Source organism: Vulpes vulpes, chromosome X (assembly GCF_048418805.1).
Source record: "Vulpes vulpes isolate BD-2025 chromosome X, VulVul3, whole genome shotgun sequence".
NCBI classification, from domain to species: domain Eukaryota; kingdom Metazoa; phylum Chordata; class Mammalia; order Carnivora; family Canidae; genus Vulpes; species Vulpes vulpes.
The window spans coordinates 33232044-33250668 of NC_132796.1; the positions used below are offsets into that span (position 1 = coordinate 33232044).

The window sequence follows — 18625 nt, forward strand, 5'->3', positions numbered from 1 at the left end:
TGGTCTTCCTGCTCCAGGAAGGAGAGGTGCTGTAGGAAAAGAATTGATTTTCTTCACTTCTGTGGTTTGAGAACAAGTTATAACTCCAGTTCTTCAAAGTGCAAGGAAAATAATACACAATTATTAGATAGCTATCTGTAAGACACAAATGTATGGATTTAGTAGAAAAGAACTCACCAGAAAAATGAAGTATGTTTCTAAAAGAATGCTACATTTTACTGCTTCTCTTTCTTTTGGCTTTTGGAATTTAACCTCCATTTGACCCACCTCCATACTAATCACTCTGGCTCTCTAAGTGCTTCCTTAAAGTCATCTTCTCTTTTCTCTGAAATAAACTGCAGAGCCATTTTTAAATCAACATATTTAAAGTTTATTTATCTATTTATACATACCCTTGTTCTAAAAAGCATTTAAAGTGGCTTAAAAGGATCCATAACATACACCAAGAAATAACTAACACAAGAATCAGAAATTAAGCTTGAGTAAAAATGCTTATACAATCCTACTCATTTACTCTGAGTGGACCACAAATTTGGCTCTATGCTTTCTCACAGAAAGTCAGAAAAGGAAACTTAGTTACATCATTTACAGTGTCCATAAAACAAAAACAAACCAATTACCCAAGAGAAGAACTCTTATTCCTAATACTAAGACCAGAAAGAAATTTCTCGAGAGGCTTCAGAAAGAGGTCAGTGTATGACGCAATAATCAGTGTGCTCAGTAGCAACCTAACTAGAGATACAAAAATGAATTTTGCAGGGCTTTTTTCTGATTATATTCAATACAGCAAATGGCATTACAGCAACTTAAAAATCATGGGTTTGAGGGTTAGGGGTGGGCATAACATGATATGGTCAAGGTATTCCGCTCTCCTCTGCTCTGCAACAGCAAAGATACATTTTAAAATAAGAGATTAATCCAGTACCAAGAATGGCTTCACAGAAATTCTAAAACCTCTAGGATTATATGCATAAATGAAAAGGTAAGCTCACTTTTCTTGAGAGAGAAAATATAGTGTATCAAATCCTCAAGGTACACAGGCAATTCACAACAGTTAGCAATAATTTCTTTAGAAAATCTAGAGAATTAAACATACTACAAATCCTTCACCCTAGTTTGTGTATTATCCCCCAGCAGCCTAGCTTTTTTTCCCCCTCTGCAAAAAGAACCTTTTATGTCTCCATTTGAACTCACAGCTTGGACAAAGGTTTCGGTGTAGTTAAAATGTTGCCTCGTAGCTGGGGAGAGAGGCGCAAGCCAAAATGTGGACACCAGGGGAATACAGACGGCTTCCTCAGAGGCTGCTGGGCACCGGATTCTCCTAGTTGTGCTTCAGGGTGAGCCTTTCGAAGAGATACTCGCTCAGCCCGGCCTGGGGGCCAGACAGCCTGCGGAGGTTGGTCAGGTGGTCACCCATTTTCTCGATGAGTTTCATCTCCTCATCCAGGAAATGCTTCTCCAGAAAGTCACAGAGACGACGATCTGTGTTGGCAGAACCCAGGGCATGCAGATCCAGAAGGGCCTGGTTCAGGTTCTTCTCCAAGGCCATCGCGGCTTCCATAGCATCCACACTGCCACGCCACGGATCTTCAGACAGCTGCCCCTCCGAGAGGAGGGGGTCGCCGCTCCACTGGTTTCGCATCTTCAAGAGACGCTGGGCACCCTCACGCTTCCTCTCAGCCAACTCTTGGAAGAAGATGCCCATGCCCTTCAGAGCTACATTGTTACCTTCAAAATGAAAGCACAGAGAGCGGTAGGTGTAGGAGGCCTGCAGATGCAGGTTTACCACGTATTGGAGTGCAGCCTCCACTTTGGCGGAATAATTCTGGTTGATCTGGGTTCTCATGGTTGGTTTGCAATGAGGAGCTAAGCACAAAGTATGGTGTCCACAGGCCCCGGAAGTCGAAGTTGAGGATAGCTGATTCCACCAGAAAATGTGATTGGAAGGGGAGGGGCTGGAGGATGGTGAGAGCTTGGCAGAGATAGGAGGAGATGGGGAAGGGGTGGGAGTACCCAGTCTGTTCAATACAATAGACACTTTTTTTTTTAGATTTTTTAAAAAACTTTATTTATTAGAGACACACACACATACACACACACACAGAGAGAGAGAGAGAGAGAGAGAGAGAGAGAAACAGGCAGAGGAAGAAGCAGGCTCCATGCAGGAAGCCTGACGAGGGACTCCATCCGGGGACTCCAGGATCACACCCTGGGCTGAAGGCAGGCGCTAAACCACTGAGCCACCCAGGCTGCCCCCAACAGACACTTCTAAAGGGCTGCCGGATGTACTCTGAGTGTAGCTTTTGATAAGAATTTAATTCTTCTTTTCCTAATTATTAGAAATGAGTCTTTATTTCCCATTTTGTCCCATTTCTTACCATAATTCCAAAATGAGGTAAGAATGTCCAAAGTAAGAACATTAAATATTGATAGCAAAACACCTCCAATTTTCACTTCTTCATTTGTGATTTAAAACTCCCTTGGTTTTCTTATTTTAGTGTCTAAAGGAATATGTTGTTTCCAGCTCCTAATCCCTCGTTGAGAGGGTGACTGTTATTTCCAGTTTGCCCAGGGCAATCTTGTTGTCCTGATGTAATTATTAATAGTGCCCCTGAATAAATAAATAAAATAGTGTCCCCTTTCACACTCAAAAGGGTCCTTGTTAGGAATATACATTACACAGTCTTCTTACTTATTAAGGAGGTCAAAATCCACACATTAAATTTGGGCACAATTCATTTCCATTTTATTAATTAATCATACCACGAAGAACCCCTCATAAATTTTCTACTATTCAGCCTTCATTTCTTTCATGTGTTGATGCATTTATTCCTTTTTAAAAGATTTTATGTACTTACTCATGAGAGACACGGGGGGCGGGCAGAGACACAGGCAGAGGGAGAAGCAGGTTCCCTGTGGGGAGTCCCATGTGGGACTCAATCTCAGGTCTCCAGGATCACGCCCTGAGCTGAAGGCAGATGCTCAACCACGGAGCCACCCAGACACCCACATATATTCCTTCTAAATAGAAGTTCTCCTGAATACTATTTATGTGTCAGGTGTTTTGTTGGGTACTGGAAGCTTCCTGTGATTACCCAGATACTTCACCATGAAACATGTCATGTGAAAGGGTGGCACGGATGAAAATGTAGACCTATGAATCCTACCAAACCAGAAAATAACCCACACAGGATGCGTTAACTATATTCTCAGTTGGAAGATGAGGGCAGAACGAGATGTTCTCATAGGGTCTCTTCCAGGTTTGTGATTTCATGCTTAGCATCTTATTTTCCCAAATACCACTTGCCTGGGGCTGTTTCACAATTAGAACGCTTTCATGTGTCTTCTATCAAACAGGAAGGCATATCTTATTCAGGGTAAACAATATTTGAACACACAAAAGTTTTGCTCTAAAACTTGGACCTACTTTTTTTAAAAAAATTATCTATTTGGCAGAGAGAGAGAGAGAGAGAGAGAGAGAGCGGGCACACACAAGCAGGGGGAGCAGCAGGCAGAGGGAGAGGGAGAAGCAGGCTCCCTGCTGAGCAAGGAACCCAATGCGGGGTTTGATCCTAGGATCCTGGGACCGTGACCCGAGCCGAAGGCAGATGCTTAACCAACTAAGCCACCTAGGCGTCCCTTGGACCTACTTCTAAATGAAAATTCAAATTCATTTTTTTGCGCTACTTTCAAATATTTTCTATTTGTTGGTTGCTGGAGACCAACATCTTAAAATTCCAAAAAGAACTCTGCCATCTCCGCTCACTGCTTAAGCTAAAATACAAACACGTATCCTGTATCTGAATACAGGATATATTGTAAATTTTATTCATAGAAGTTTGTTGTCCAAAAGTGTTCTCATATTGCATTTGAGGTTTGTGAAACTGTTACAATTCAAGAATGGCATATTTTTTAATCCTGGAGGGAACTGGGTAAGATAGGAGTAGTTCTGCAGCTTTTCTGGCCTTGGTTCTAGGGCAAAAAAGAGACCGGGGGTGAAGAGGAGGAAGAAAAACAAAAATTCAAACCCAAGAACAATCCTCACACGTACTCAAATAGGAAACAAATTATACAAGATGGAATAGTCTCCAAATGATTGCAAAGAAAATGTTCATTTTCTACCTTGCGCATAAACCATTAATCAGCATACTAACCTTGTGATAAGAAAATGCTAAGCTTAGAGAAGGCTTCACCATATAGCATATTATCTGTATTATAGTATATCAGGCTCATTTAATATATTTCTATTTCCTATACATTTATTTATTCTTCTTGGAAAAGAAAAATGCCTATATAAACCTCAGATGAGATAGTTTTCTGCCTTGTGAAAACGTTAACAAATCCTTCCCTCATTAGAGAGAAAAGAGTCGATGTTGGAACTGTACTCTGATAGGTGGTTAAGCACATAACGGTCAGAATCAGACCAATATAGGCTCAAATCCCAGCGTTGCCACTTACTCTGAGTGTGACCTTAGGTAGCTCTTTGAGCTTCAAGCTTTCTTGCCAGTAAAATGGGACTGTTAATATCTCACAAGTATACCACGAGGATTAAATGATATAATGCATGAGAAAACACTGCCAAACAAGTAGAAAGCACTCAATTTTTTGAGGGCTATATCATCAATGAATTTTGCAGTAAAATTGTGGGGATCCTCTCAAACCCTAGTAATATCAGATTCATATCCCAGTAGGTTTTTGATCCCAGTTTCCTCACCATAGACCTGTTTGGCGGAATCACTATGCTCAGTGGCAATGTCCTTTTAAAAGTATGAAAGCACCAATGCATAGCCTTGGATGTCAAAGATCTAATTCATTTAAAACATGAGCAAAACTAGCTTCTCTTACTTCCTTTGCCTAAGTGAGATTCCCTTCCCTTGCCTTTGTGGCCTTCTCAGCTGTGGAGGCAAGGGAAACAGTGACTCAGTGACAGAGGTCTATTTATTTTCTCATTTCTCCAGCCCAAGATTATCATCCACTACAGCAAGAAACATCTAATGAACACCTACTTTATAGAAGAGGGTAAGATTATGGAACATTCCATGTGAATAATAAATTCATGTCCTCTCCCACTCAGATGTAGACTTTGGAATGCTTATGTCTTGGGTCAGATTCCCCAGAAGCAGACCTTGAAATGAAGATTCCTGTTCAAGTTATTTATTGGGAAAGTGCTTCCAGGGGAGACCAAAAGAGAGTGGGGAAAACAGCACAGAAAAAGAAAGGAGGCCAAGAAGCAAGGTTGCAATTTCAGGAAAAGTCTGAGCCTCCTCATAATCTCAAGGCTTAGTTTTGGAGTACAAATTACAACTAGTGCTTATTTCAACATGAGGCAAGGGAACTGGATGTTCATAGTCCTGTCCATTGGCTATGGGTGTTCCCAGGAAAATATAAATTCCCATGGTCTTTGTATAGGCAACTCCAGTAGCCCAAGGGAAAGCCAAAGGTCACAGGTGCTAGTCATTAGCAAAAAAGTGCATTGGAACTGGGTGCTGAGCACACCAAACTGGTAAAAGGGATCCAGTGATCCCTATGATATGGGCAAGGCCTGCATATCAGTCCACCACCAGCTTGCTTCCCTACTTGACCTTGGAGGGTACAGTGGAAACAAGAAACTCCAGTTAGTACATTTTTACCATGAATCCAATTGATGAAATGAAGACATCATAGGTATTAATCTATATGTACATCTCTTTGCTACTTCTATTTACAGGGAATACAGGAGTTTTGGAGCCTATCTCTGAAATCTCTTTTGCCATCACTGAAGATATGTAACTCTTTTCAGGGTCTCATTTCCCCTTCAGGGGCCACATATTCAAGACCAAAGCAGACCCAAAGCTCCAGCTAAGAAAGCATTTGAATCTTTTATCTGACCCTCTGCTGTAACTGACAGCACTCCCTATATTGGAACCATATATTGATTTGTCTAATAGCTGCACAGAAGTACTTAAAAGTGAAAACATTCCTAAGAACCTAGAAACTGACAGGCTGTGAAATGGCTGCTTAAGAACCTGTCATCCAAACTGAATTCACCTGAAAACTGATGTTATACAAACAGCAAAATGGTTTCTGAATGTTTGTCATTTTTAAAAAAGGGACTGTAAGGGGTACAATTTAGTTGTGAGCTGTTCACCTACTGTAGACAAGGGACAGCTTGACACCAGGCACAGTTCTAAAACTGAAAGTCTATCATTTTTTCTCCACCACAACACACACCCACACACATACACAGCCGCCACCTCATTCCACCTGTAACCCCCACTAAACTCTGAAGCACACTGAGAAGCTTATCACAGCCTAGCCCAACAGATCCACCTCACAAAACTTACCCTTCCTGTGCTTCCCATGGGCACCTCAAACAAGTAGTGGTTCTCAACTAGGACTAATTTCGTTCCCCAGAAAGCATTTGATGTCTATAGACAGTTTTGGTTGTCATAACTAGGAGGAGGAGACTATGGCGACTATAGGAGATATAGTCTAGACTATATAGATATAGACTAGGAGACTATAGTCTCTAGGAGGAGACTAGACCCACTATGTCTAGTGGGTACAGACAGGCCTGCAATGCTATTAAATGTTTTACAATGCCCAGGACAACCCCCCACAAGAAATAACCATGCAGCCCAAAGTGTCAATAGTGCCGAGGCTGAGAAACTCCTGGCTAATGGGTAGATAATGTTGGTGTCTTAGTTTGGGTTCCCCTAAAAGCAGACCTGAGACAAGGACTTTAGTACAACTAGTTTATTTAAGAGGTGATCCATGAAAGCAGCAGTAAGCATTGAAAGTAAATGAGACAAGGAAAAGGAAGAAAACCAGTAAGGGGTGTGTTAAAGAGCTAGTTAGCACTATGAACAACTAGGAGTCAATGCTACTGGGGAACTCTGAGGGACTATATGAAGCACACCTTGGGGTTATCCTGAACAAGGACAAGGAAGTTGGAATATTTACCTTCAATTACCATCTGTCATTACCTGAGGATTGCTCCTAAGGATATTAACTTTCTGGTACTTCCAGACTACTCTTTAAGAATCAAAAGACTGCCCCCTCAGATAGAGAGTTTTGGGTACTTGTGGCAAGAGCCCATGGACACATAGGGGAATGATGAGTGCTGAGCAAGTAGGGACAGGGTACCAACAATGTAGCCTGTAGGTGGTCCTCCATGAAAACATTCATGGAAATATATCTTAGTTGCTTTTTCTGAAGATGATGCTTTCACCAAAAACATTCTAATCATGACCACAGTAGGTGTCACAGATGACAAGCAAGGGTGATATGTTTTAGAGAGACCTTGTTAAAACATGCAGTTGGAGGGACTCTTAGAAACTATGTGTTCCAGCTCTGTACCAATGCATGAATATCCTTAAGAACATCTCTAACAACAACTAATCATCTAGTCTTTGCTTGAACACACCCAGGTTACCAGAAACACGTTAGCTCATAAGGGCTACCTATTCTATCTTCAAGAGAGTCACTTAGGAGCCAAGCAGACCTGAGTTTTGAACCTCTTTTAACTTAGTAGCTGTGTGACTTTGGGCAAGTTATTTAACCTCTCTGAATCTTACTCCATTGAGCTGTAAAATACCAGTAATATTCTCTACCTCTTAAGATTACTGTGAAGATTCAATAAGAGAATACATGGAATTTAATACCACCTCTGACACATAGTAGCTGCTAAATAAATATCAGCTGCCTTCACTCCTTTTCCTTTCTCATCTTCTCAAATCTCTTGTGTCAGCTATCTATCTCACAATAAGTCTGATCCTTTCATTCTGGCTCTAACTTCCAAAAGAATATAAAATAAATTCATCCCACCTCTCCACTAACCTAAGACTTCCCTTCTCCACCATGGGCCTCGCTTCTTCCACCACTCCTCATTCACCCTGGCTCTGTGGGTCTCTACTCTGGTCACTTTCCAAAAGGAAGTGGAGTCCCCCCCAAGGAGACAACTTCAACCACATGGGATGAAATATACTTGAAAATCACATCCTTTTAATTTGTATGCATGTGGATCAAAATGGGTTGTTTATGGAATAATGTTCTCTTTTAACATAAAAAACAGAATCTGTCTAGTTAGGAAAGCAAGGCAGGAAATGAGTTTCTCTTTCCTTATCTTGCTCCATGTTAACTCTTGCAAATGTTTCCTCCAAACTGTGCTTGCTCTTTAGCCCTCCCAGATAAAAAGTATTTTCTGTTACTTTAAAACTAAAATTGTAATGTTTCATAGAAAGAAACAAGATTCACATTCCAAATAGAGGTGGTGTCATATTTCAGAAGGGCTTGCAAATCTGCCCTTAGTGGTTGCCAAGAGGTGGGTTGGATAGACCCAGCTTGAGCTGGAAAGAACATCCAGCCTTGAAATCCGATGTGGCAACTTTTGCAGTGCTACTCTCCTTTTCCCTAGTTGAAGCCCCTCACTGTTCCTTCTGGTCACGCTGACATCTGGCTGGAGAACAGAGTTACCCAGCAAGAGATTTTGCTTTTCATTACCTAAAACATCTCGTTTTTGTAGATATATGTGTATGTGTGTGTGTAAAGACACATACCAAAATGTTAATAGTGGTCTGTATTTTGTGTAACCAATTTACTTTTTAGTTTTCTATATTATCTGATTTTGGGGCAGCACTGAGCGTATACTTAAAATTACTGCAGAAAAATCCCCCCCCCCAAAAAAACAAGACCTATTTCTACCTTCAAAGAAAAGGAAAACTTGCTCCCTTGTCACAAGTAGGTCATATGATCTTGGTCCACAAAGCAATCAACAGGACAGGGTGTTGTCTCCTGAAGCCAGAGCTGGCTTGATGAGTAGCATCCTCCAGTCTGGTGGGCACCAAGGTACTGTATAAGTGACAAGTTAAAATTCAGTAAAATGAAGGGTTTCTCTCTCCATGTCCCTTCCACCAATCCCTGAGACTTCACTGGTAATCATTCTACCCCCTACTAGCCACCAGGAACCCAAAGTTCAGCCTGGGGGCTGGGAAGAAAACAAAATCCCTCCTGGGACTAAGTTGGCCCACAGGGCAGAGACATTGCCTTCTATTTCTTCCTTATTCCCTGCTGGCCTGGCAGTATGATTGACACAAAGAATCACAGATTCTCAGGGACAATGAAGCCTCAAAGGTCATTTGATCCCAGTCCTTATCCCCATTGTCAATGCTTAATAGTCACCTGATGAAATTAAATGTGGCTACTGGTCACTTCAGTTGCTCAAAAGGTTTGAGCCACAGAGTCAAATGCCCCAATTCACTCAGACACCATCCCTGGCCAGTCCCCTCTGTCAGTGTTCCAGGAATATGAAGATATAACTCGGCATCTATACCTCCATGAGTGGGACAGGAGAAGGGGCCACTGACGGGTGGTGGGACCAGCACCAACAACAGGTCCCATCTACAGCTTCTGGAACTGGTGATGGCTGCATGTTTGGCATCAGTACAAGTCTCCCCGCCCAGGGTCCCAATGCCCCCTCCTCAGGGTGTATGCACATGGCTGCAGGCCAAAACACAGCACTGTTCACCAGTTCGAGATAACGAAATATCTATCTGGGCCTGACTCTATATAAGCACCAGATGGTAATGATTAAAATTAAATTAAATTAATGTTTGACAGTCCGTGAAGGGCATAAATTGCATGGTGTGCTGGTTGTCCAATCTGTCATCTTGTTTCCCTTGGCTCAGGTCAACAAACAACAGCTGAAAGCTCCCTCTCTGGGTCAAACAGTAGCTTATTTCTCTGCTATGGAAATGGCTGCTCAGTTTACTAAGTTGAAGGCTCCTAGGCTGCCAAAATCGTGATTAAGATGCCTTAAAAGGCAGAGAATTCTGTCTTTTCCCCCACAATCTCCAGCAACCATCTCCCAAACACACTGTAATGGCAATTACTGGTTAGAAATCAGAAAGGGGGAAATCTGAACCTGGACTAAGAACAAACCACTGCCAAAATCACAAAGCAATTTCCAGCTCTAATGACAGCCTTCTTCATTCACATGGTTTCTAGAGCATGTGGGCAGTGCTGATGTGTTATCAAGTTGCAAAAGAATCCATGGCATCGCATTTTAAAATCATCCATCTGCCAAGTACTCCTTTCTAAAGAACTTAAAGAACTTTCAGATTTAGACTTTTGCTCCTTCCCCCTGTGTTATGCAGGAATCGGTGTTCCAATATTTACACTGTCTTTCTACCTACTTACATCCAAAGTCCCACTTCAACCTTTGTACTTTTGCACAAGAACTTTAATGAAATTTTCAAAATGTTTAGCATATATTCTTTGGTGGCAAGGATCTGTTTCTCTAGGTGTAAGCCAAATAGACCAAGCAAATGAGGCACACACAATGGGGCAGAAGCTGGGATGTACCACTCAGATGGCCCTTCAGGAATGAAACACTTATTTCCCCAGCCGCCTGGAGTCCTGCTGGGGGGCGGCCCTCAGCTGTCAGCCCACTTTGGAGATTGCTTCTGTTGAAAAAAATAACTGCCTCACCTAAGACTCATCTCCTTCTGAGGGTAGCCCACATATCCCAATTCTGGACAACTCTGAGGAGCCCACTTTCCCCGCTATTTTCTCTGCCTGAGCTTATCTTCCAGATCATATTTTTTAAAGATTTATTTATTTTAAAGAAAGAGAGTGTGCCCACAAGTGGGGGGAGGGGCAGAGAGGGAGACAAGCAAACTCCCCACAGAGTGGTAAGCCCGACACAACATGGGACTCAATCCCAGGACCCTGAGATCATGACCTGAGCCAAAATCAAGAATCAGACACTTAACCGAGTGAGCGACCCAGGTGCCACTATCTTCCAGATAATTGCCTGACTCCTTTCACTTCATTCAGGTCTCTGCTCAAATGTCACTTCATCAGAAAGGCTTCTGATCATCTTTCCTAAAGTAGTGCACACTCCCCCTTTCCCTGCAGCCCTACTTCCATAGCTCCCTGTGTCCTTGTCATGCTTTTGTTTTCTTCATAACTCTTACCACTACTTGACATAATGTAGATATTTATTTATCGTTTTGCATATTGCCTATCTCCCCACTAGAATGTGTTTAATGATGTCTGGGACTTTAGCCTGCTTTGTTCATTTGTTTATCTCCACTACCTAGAAAAAAATACCTAGCACATATAGAAAGGGTAAATATTTGTGAATCAATGAATGAATGATTAATCTCCTAATATCTTAGCTAGTTCCTAGTATTTAGACTACCTTGCTCTCTCCTTCCACATCCTGAGAATCAGAGTCCTGCCCAGGGAAGAATAGTCAAGAACACAGGCTTTGGTGTTAGGTTGACTTATTAATTTAGTTCACACATGATTACATTGCTCTTGGCACTTAAGATTTTTATTTATTTATTTGAGAGAGAACGCATGCACATGGTGGGGACCGGGGCAGAGGGAGAGGGAGAAGCAGACTCCCCACTGAGTAGGGAGCCTGCCTTGGGGCTTGATCCCAGGATCATGACCTGAGCTGAAGGCAGACACTGAACTGACTGAGCCACACAGGTGCCTCACTCTTGGCACTTTAATATGAATGCACTTAATGCTCATAACAACTATAAGAAGTAGGTATTATTATTGTTCCTTTTCTTTAGAAAAAGATTTATTTGTTTATTTATTTATTTATTTGAGAGAGAGAGAGAGAAGGGAGGGGCAGAGGGAGATGGAGAGAGAGAATCTCAAGCAGACTTCCTGATGAGCATGGAGCCTGACACAGGGATTGATCTCATGACCCTGAGCTGAAATCAAGAGTCACTCAGGTAAGCCACCCAGGTGCCCCTTATTATTCCCTTTTTTAAAGATGAAGATCCTGGGCAGTCCAGGTGGCTCAGCGGTTTAACGCTGCCTTCAGCCCAGGGACTGATCCTGGAGACCCAAGATTGAGTCCCATGTCAGGCTCCCTGCATGGAGCCTGCTTCTCCCTCTGCCTGTGTCTCTGCTTCTCTCTCTGTCTCTCATGAATAAACAAAATCTTAAAAAAAAAAGATGAAGATCCTAAACAATAGAGAGATTAAGTATTTGCCTCAGGTCACATATCTACTAAGAGCCAGAATTTGAACCCAGAAAGTCGGTCTCCATAATCTCTGCCACACACCAAGTGTATAATTTTGAGTAAGTTCCTCTCTGAATTGGTTTGTCCATAAAAATGGAGACAATAATGCCTGCCACATGGAGTTGTAAGCAAGAAGATGATGTATGTAAAGTGCACAGCAGGGTTCCTGATCACATAAGTACTTGATAAAGGGTAGTTGTCATTTTCCCCCTGTATCCCAACAGCCTGCATGAACTTCCAAGTATTACCACCACCTGACTTTTGTTTCATTTTGGATGCCCTATATTGACTGCATGGCCCTTGATGAAGGCCTTGGATGATATATATCCACCTGCCATGCTCCATAGACAGCCCCGGCCTGTGTCACACACCCCTCCCCCACCCCACCATTGACTCCAACCTAGCTTGCCTTACGCTTGTAGACAGATGTAGGGTCAGGTCCAGAACACCTTGCTTATGCCTTTCCTTGTCAGATCTCAGAATAAAATGATTCTTAGAGGCAGAAGCAACAAAATTCAGGTGGCATAACTTGCCTTTTACAACTAGCCTTACAGTTCTTTTGGGTTCCCACTACCTAGTATGATCATTCAGATAAAACATGGCCCAAATTTGACCAGGTGTTGTGCTCAGGTTCATGCCCTGCCCAGATGCCCCTTTAGTGAAGTCCTTATTGTTACAGCTGCTAGGAGCCCCTGGGGTGGACAGACAACTGTCAGCTCTCAGCCCCTTCATGGGTTGCTTCAGCTACAGAGAGCCACTTGACCAAAGGCAGTTTCCTTGAATGACCTTCTGAGGTTGTCCTTATCCAATAACAAATCAGTGCAGGAATAGAAATCCCTACCATTCTGGCCCAACTGAAGACAACTGAAGGGCCAATCCAGGTCCAGAGCTACTTGTGGGTCAGTTGAGGCTGTTGTTGGGCCTACATCACAGCTCAGCTATTCCCTGTTCCCACTCCTGCTTCCTTCTCTTTTTCCCAGGTGTTGATCCCAAAGGCATGCCCTAATAGGCATCCTGCCTCCTACGCCCTCAAATTCAGCTTCCCAGAAATCCCAGTCTATAATACAAGACCTAGTATTCAATTCACCCATACTCATTGTCATGGTCTCTGGATTCTTCCAGAAACTATTAAACCCAGGAGACAAAATGGCCTCCCAGGATTACAGCTCCCTGGTCAATTCCCCACCTCATCCCCAAACTTTTTTTAACTTTTTCCTCTGAGATATGTCTGATCTAGCCTGCCTGCTTAAACAAGCATATAAGTGAAGCCAGAAAAATGATCTTCCCTGATGCCTATTAATCAATTTTTTTGCCTACTATTCATCACCTCAGCTCAGGGCTTCTCTTCCCTCAAGGAAATGAAACAGATGATCATGGGTTGACACACAACACTGGTTCTTTACTTTGACTTCATGAGTCTTAGGAGGATTTATCAGCAAACAACAAGCTCATTTAACTATAAGAAGCAAAGAAAGAGTCAGTCATTAAGGGAATATAAACAACTAGGTGCTTTACCCATTCTGTAAAGCTGATATATTTATAAACATGCCCTTGGGCAAGGGTCAGCCTCAATGATAGCCCCTTTGGGAGTAACAAACCCCAAACCACTTATTTGTTATGATTATAAATGACATTTTGATCTGAGTAATCATTAAAATATCTGTACTTTTAATGGTCCATAAAATCTTAACATGCTTCCCTACATCAGACTTCCTACACTACCACTGGATGAACCACATAGCTTCCATTTGGTCTTCAAGAATAGATAAAATTACTGCTCTATTTAAGTGTGCAGCACTGTGTGTTTGATAAGTTTCAGAAAGGATAAAAATGCAGCACAGTATAAATGCTTTTTAAAAGATTTTCTGTGGGAAGATATGTTATCTCATTAGGCAGGTTTTCCTAAGCAAACCCTTTGCTCTTGCAGCATGCAGCCTAATTCTTTTTTTTTAAAGTTTTTATTTATTTATTCATGAGAGACACACAAAGAGGCAGAGACACAGGCAGAGGGAGAAGCAGGCACCATGCAGGGAGCCTGATGTGGGACTCAATCCTGGGACCCCGGGATCACAACCTGAGCCAAAAGCAGATGCTCAAACGCTGAGCCACCCTCGCGTCCCACGTGCAGCCTAATTCTTTTTTTTTAATTCCATTTTATTGGAGTTCAATTTGCCAACATATAGCATAACACCCAGTGCTCATCACATCAAGTGCCCCCCTCAGTGCCCATCACCCAGTCACCCCCACCCCCCGCCCACCTCCCCTTCCACCACCCCTTGTTCGTTTCCCAGAATTAGGAGTCTCTCATGTTCTGTCTCCCTCTCTGATAATTCCCACTCATTTTCTCTCCTTTCCCCTTTATTCCATTTCACTATTTTTTATATTCCCCAAATGAATGAGACCATTTAATGTTTGTCCTCCGATTGCCTTACTTCACTCAGCATAATACCCTCCAGTTCCATCCACGTCGAAGCAAATGGTGGGTATTTGTCGTTTCTAATGGCTGAGTAATATTCCATTGTATACATAGACCACATTTTCTTTATCCATTCATCTTTAGATGGACACAGAGGATGCAGCCTAATTCTTAAAGGGGAATTAAAAGAATACTTGAGAATCCATTGGTTTCTCAGGTTAGTTTTTATTATGTCCATTTGGAAATATAGTTTCATTTTTTTGTCTTACAATCTATCTACAACATGAGAGACTCCTAACTCTGGGAAACGAACATGGGAGGTAGGCAGGGGGATGGGATGACTGGGTGACAGGCACTGAGGGGGGCACTTGATGGGATGAACACTGGGTGTTATACTGTATGTTGGTAAATCAAACGCCAATTAAAAAACATACAAAAAATTAAAAAAATCTGTCTAGATATCCAAAATGCAACTGGTATTGTCAGGCAGGTATGGATACTGATCAATATTCTGTCCTTTATAGTGAACGATGATATGATTGATGCTGACCTCAATCTGTATGGACAATTACAGCTGTAAAAACAGATGCTATTCTCCCAGGCCCATCCCAGCCATATGCTTTGATTCATGGTGCTGGGCATTTGGCAGAGATGGGTATTTTGTGTCAGACTCTGATACCCCTGGACTCTCTGAAGATTATTTTTAAGAACTTATGATTCACTGCTGGTGGGGCTGTCTCTGTTCCCTCCTAGGATTCTACAACTCCTATGGCTCATGCTCTGAGATTGTGCTTTTGTGCCCCAAGATACTTATAACCACCTTATTTCAGGCCCCCCATAGTTACTTGGATCACTGAACAGTGAAATGATAAGGACTTTTAAAAAGTGTTTGGTATTTTGGGGGCACCTGGGTGGCTCAATCTGTTAAGAGTCTGCCTTCAGCTCAGGTCCTGATCCCAGGATCCTGGGATTGAGCTCCGTGTCAGGTTCCCTGTTCAGTGGGGAGTCCGCTTCTCCCTCTCTCTCTCCCTCTGCCCCTCCCTCCACCCCCACCCCCACTTGTGCTCTCTCTCTCTCTCTTTCTCTCAAGTAAATAAATAAATAAAATCTTTAAAAAAATATTTGGTATTTTAAAAAAAAATCATGGCTGTGAACATCACTACAGGAGAAATGAGTGCAATTTAACATCTTCCCATAGGAGCTTCAGGTTTATTGGGGGAGACAAAATGAAAACAGAGCAATGTTTGACATCATTGAAATGGGTTGAGTTGAATGATCACTCACATAATCTGAAAGCGAATCATGGGGGTCCTTGTTAAAATGAAGTTCTCATCACAGATCTATTGGATAAGAATCTCTGCAGTGGTATTGATATTTGTGTCTTTAACAAGCCCCCTCAAGTGATTCTCATGCACACTAATGTTAAGAACCATTGCCCCAAAGATGGAATTCAGCCTAGGCATGTTTCCTGCCCTGCCACTAGTCAGTGACTCCTGTGTTTTGGAAGGAAATGGCAGCATTGAGTGAGTATCACCACTGAAATATTCAATTAATTACCAAAATGATGATGTTGATGCCCCACCCAGAACTCCTTTACCAGTCTGGTGCACCCATCCTCAGCTACTTTCTTCATCTTACCCAGAACCCAGACTGACTCTATTTGCCATTTAGCAGCTGTGAGCTGTTAGCTGCTAATAGCTCACAGCTGCACTCTTCTCTGGAGAAATGTTCTAAACTGATGGGAGCCACCTCATCTAAGATGCCTAAGAGGTTATATACCTATCAACACAGCAAATGACTAATTGAAATGATAGAGCAAAAGACCAACTCCTTTGCCTCAATGAAGACAACTCTGTGGTGTCATCTTTGCTCTAGAACTCTCCATAAAATCAGGGTGATGCTAGACTTCTGTTGAATCCACCTTTTTGCTTAGGTTCTGCTGCTGCCTTTCCTGCTTCCTTTATGTCCTTCTTTGGAGGTTTCTCTTGAGAACACTCTCTCAATAGAATCTCTCATTCTCTGCTTTTAGGTTACTCTACCTAAGGTAATACTGTTATTCAAAAGTTTAAGAGGCTTTTTGAAGGGAAAAATGTTATAAAAATAACAAAAGAGATTCTGTGAATAAATACACAGACATCTTTGTAGAAAGATGTAAAAGAAATAGAAGGCTCTGGTTTTTCTTCAGATTTTATTTATTCATGAGAGACACAGAGAGAGAGAGGCAGAGACATAGGCAGAGGGAGAAGCAGGCTTCCCGAGAGGAGCGTGATTCAGGACTCAATCCCAGGACCCTGTGATCACGACCTGAGCCAAAGGTAGACTCTCAACCACTGAGCCACCCATGTGCCTGAGCCACCCATGTGCCCCAGGAGATTCTGGTTCTAAGTAAAATGGGGTAACTACACCCTGTTTACCTCATGCAATGCGGCTATAAAACCTGGAAAGAATGCATAAGGCAGCTATTTGAGAACCCTGAAAAGTACACAGTAGCATACAGATTGGGAAAGAAAACAGACCAGAATCCAAAGTACTAACTAGTGATGAGTTTATTGTTTATTTTTCTTTGGCTATCCCTGGCTTAGACTCAAGTTGTAAGAATCTTGGGGCAGCCTAAAACCTGCAAGTGGGAACTAGGGCACGGATAAAGAGAGCTCTAGGAGAAGCCCTCTTGTTTTTTTCTGTAAGGGGACAAAAAAGATTTCTTGATGCTTAGAGAGAGTGGGGGAAATCTCCCAGGGTTTTCTTCCTTTTCTCTGTTCTCTAGCACTTCAGGGAATCCTGAAGTAGCAGCAGCAGCAGCAGAGACAGCACCAGCAAGGAGGGATAAAGGTGTCCAAAATTCTGAGGGAGGAGAACCATTATGTCTGATCGGAAGAGCTGTGTCCCAACAGGATGTGGTGAATCCCCGCTGCTGTTTTTCTCTCTCTTGCCTCCTACTGCTTGGTCTCAGACATAAGTACAACTGTGGGAAGTACACAGCACAGCACAGTTACCAAAAGCCCATCTTTCTGGGGTCAGAGCCTGAAAGGTGAGCCCTAGGGAAGAAAAAGGAATGAGGAAATGTTGAAGAGGGTATAGCTTGGGGAAACAATCCCATAAAATTATTTATGAATACATAAGCTCAGTCTTTAGCTGTGCATATGTGAATCTGACCCTAAACAACATAACAAAGATTTTGAGAACTGAATTATGGGATAGAACACTGCCTAGCTCCCAAATTGGCCACTGGGTGGCACACACATAAGATAGAGTTGAATGGTGCTGCAAAGGCTTTGAAACTGAACTGACATTAGAAACACAATCCACAGAAGGCTCACTGGAATGAATGCGCAGTCTGACTCAAACCAACTGCCTGTTAATAATATCTACATTCTCCATAGGATTTAAATGAGACCCAGAAACTCATAACAGAGTCTCCCAAAATATCCAGGATAAAATTTAAAATTACTCACCATACAAAGAAGCAGGAAAAATCTCAACTCACATGGGAAAACAATCAACAGACAGCAATGCCAAGATGACACATGTTGGGAATATCAGACGAAAGCTTTAAAGACAACTATTATTAACATGTTCCAAGAAATGAAATGGAGAATACTCTTGAAATAAATGGAAATATCAAAAGTCTCAGCAGAGAAATAGAAAATATAAAGAGATATCAAATGGAGATTTTGAACTGAAAAATGTAATAGCCAAAATAAAAAATTTATAAGATGGGCTCAAAAGGAAAATGAAGATGAGAGAAAACAGTGAATTTATTGGTATATTAATAGGAGTAATCCAACCTAAATAACAGGGAGAAAAATATTGGAAAAAATAATGAATATAGCTTCAGGGACCTGTAGGACAGTACTGAAGGTTTAATTTGTGTCATTGGAATCCCAAAAGGAAATGAGAAAGAGTATACTGTAGAAAAACTACTTCAGAAAACAGTGATTAAAACCTTCCCAAGTGTGGCATAAGACATAAACCTACAGATTTAAGAGGTTCAATGAATCTCAAATAGTATAAACCCAGAGAAATTCATGCCCAGACACATCAGAATCAAACTGCTACAAAATAAATACAAAAAAAAGTGTGAAGAGCATCCAGAGAAGATGATTTTTGTGATGTAAGGTCTGTGTTTAACTTTTTTTGGCATGTGGATGTCCAGTTGTTCCAGCACCATTTGTTAAATAGACTAT

At 42.0% G+C, this 18625-nt stretch overlaps 1 protein-coding gene and 1 pseudogene across 2 annotated transcripts in view; both read right to left on the reverse strand.

Annotated features, from left to right (window-relative positions):
- RPGR (retinitis pigmentosa GTPase regulator) overlaps nt 1-18625 on the reverse strand; it is a 295685-nt gene that overhangs the window by 227294 nt on the left and 49766 nt on the right. The window lies entirely within an intron of this gene.
- LOC112929972 (ferritin light chain pseudogene) lies at nt 347-1902 on the reverse strand (annotated as a pseudogene).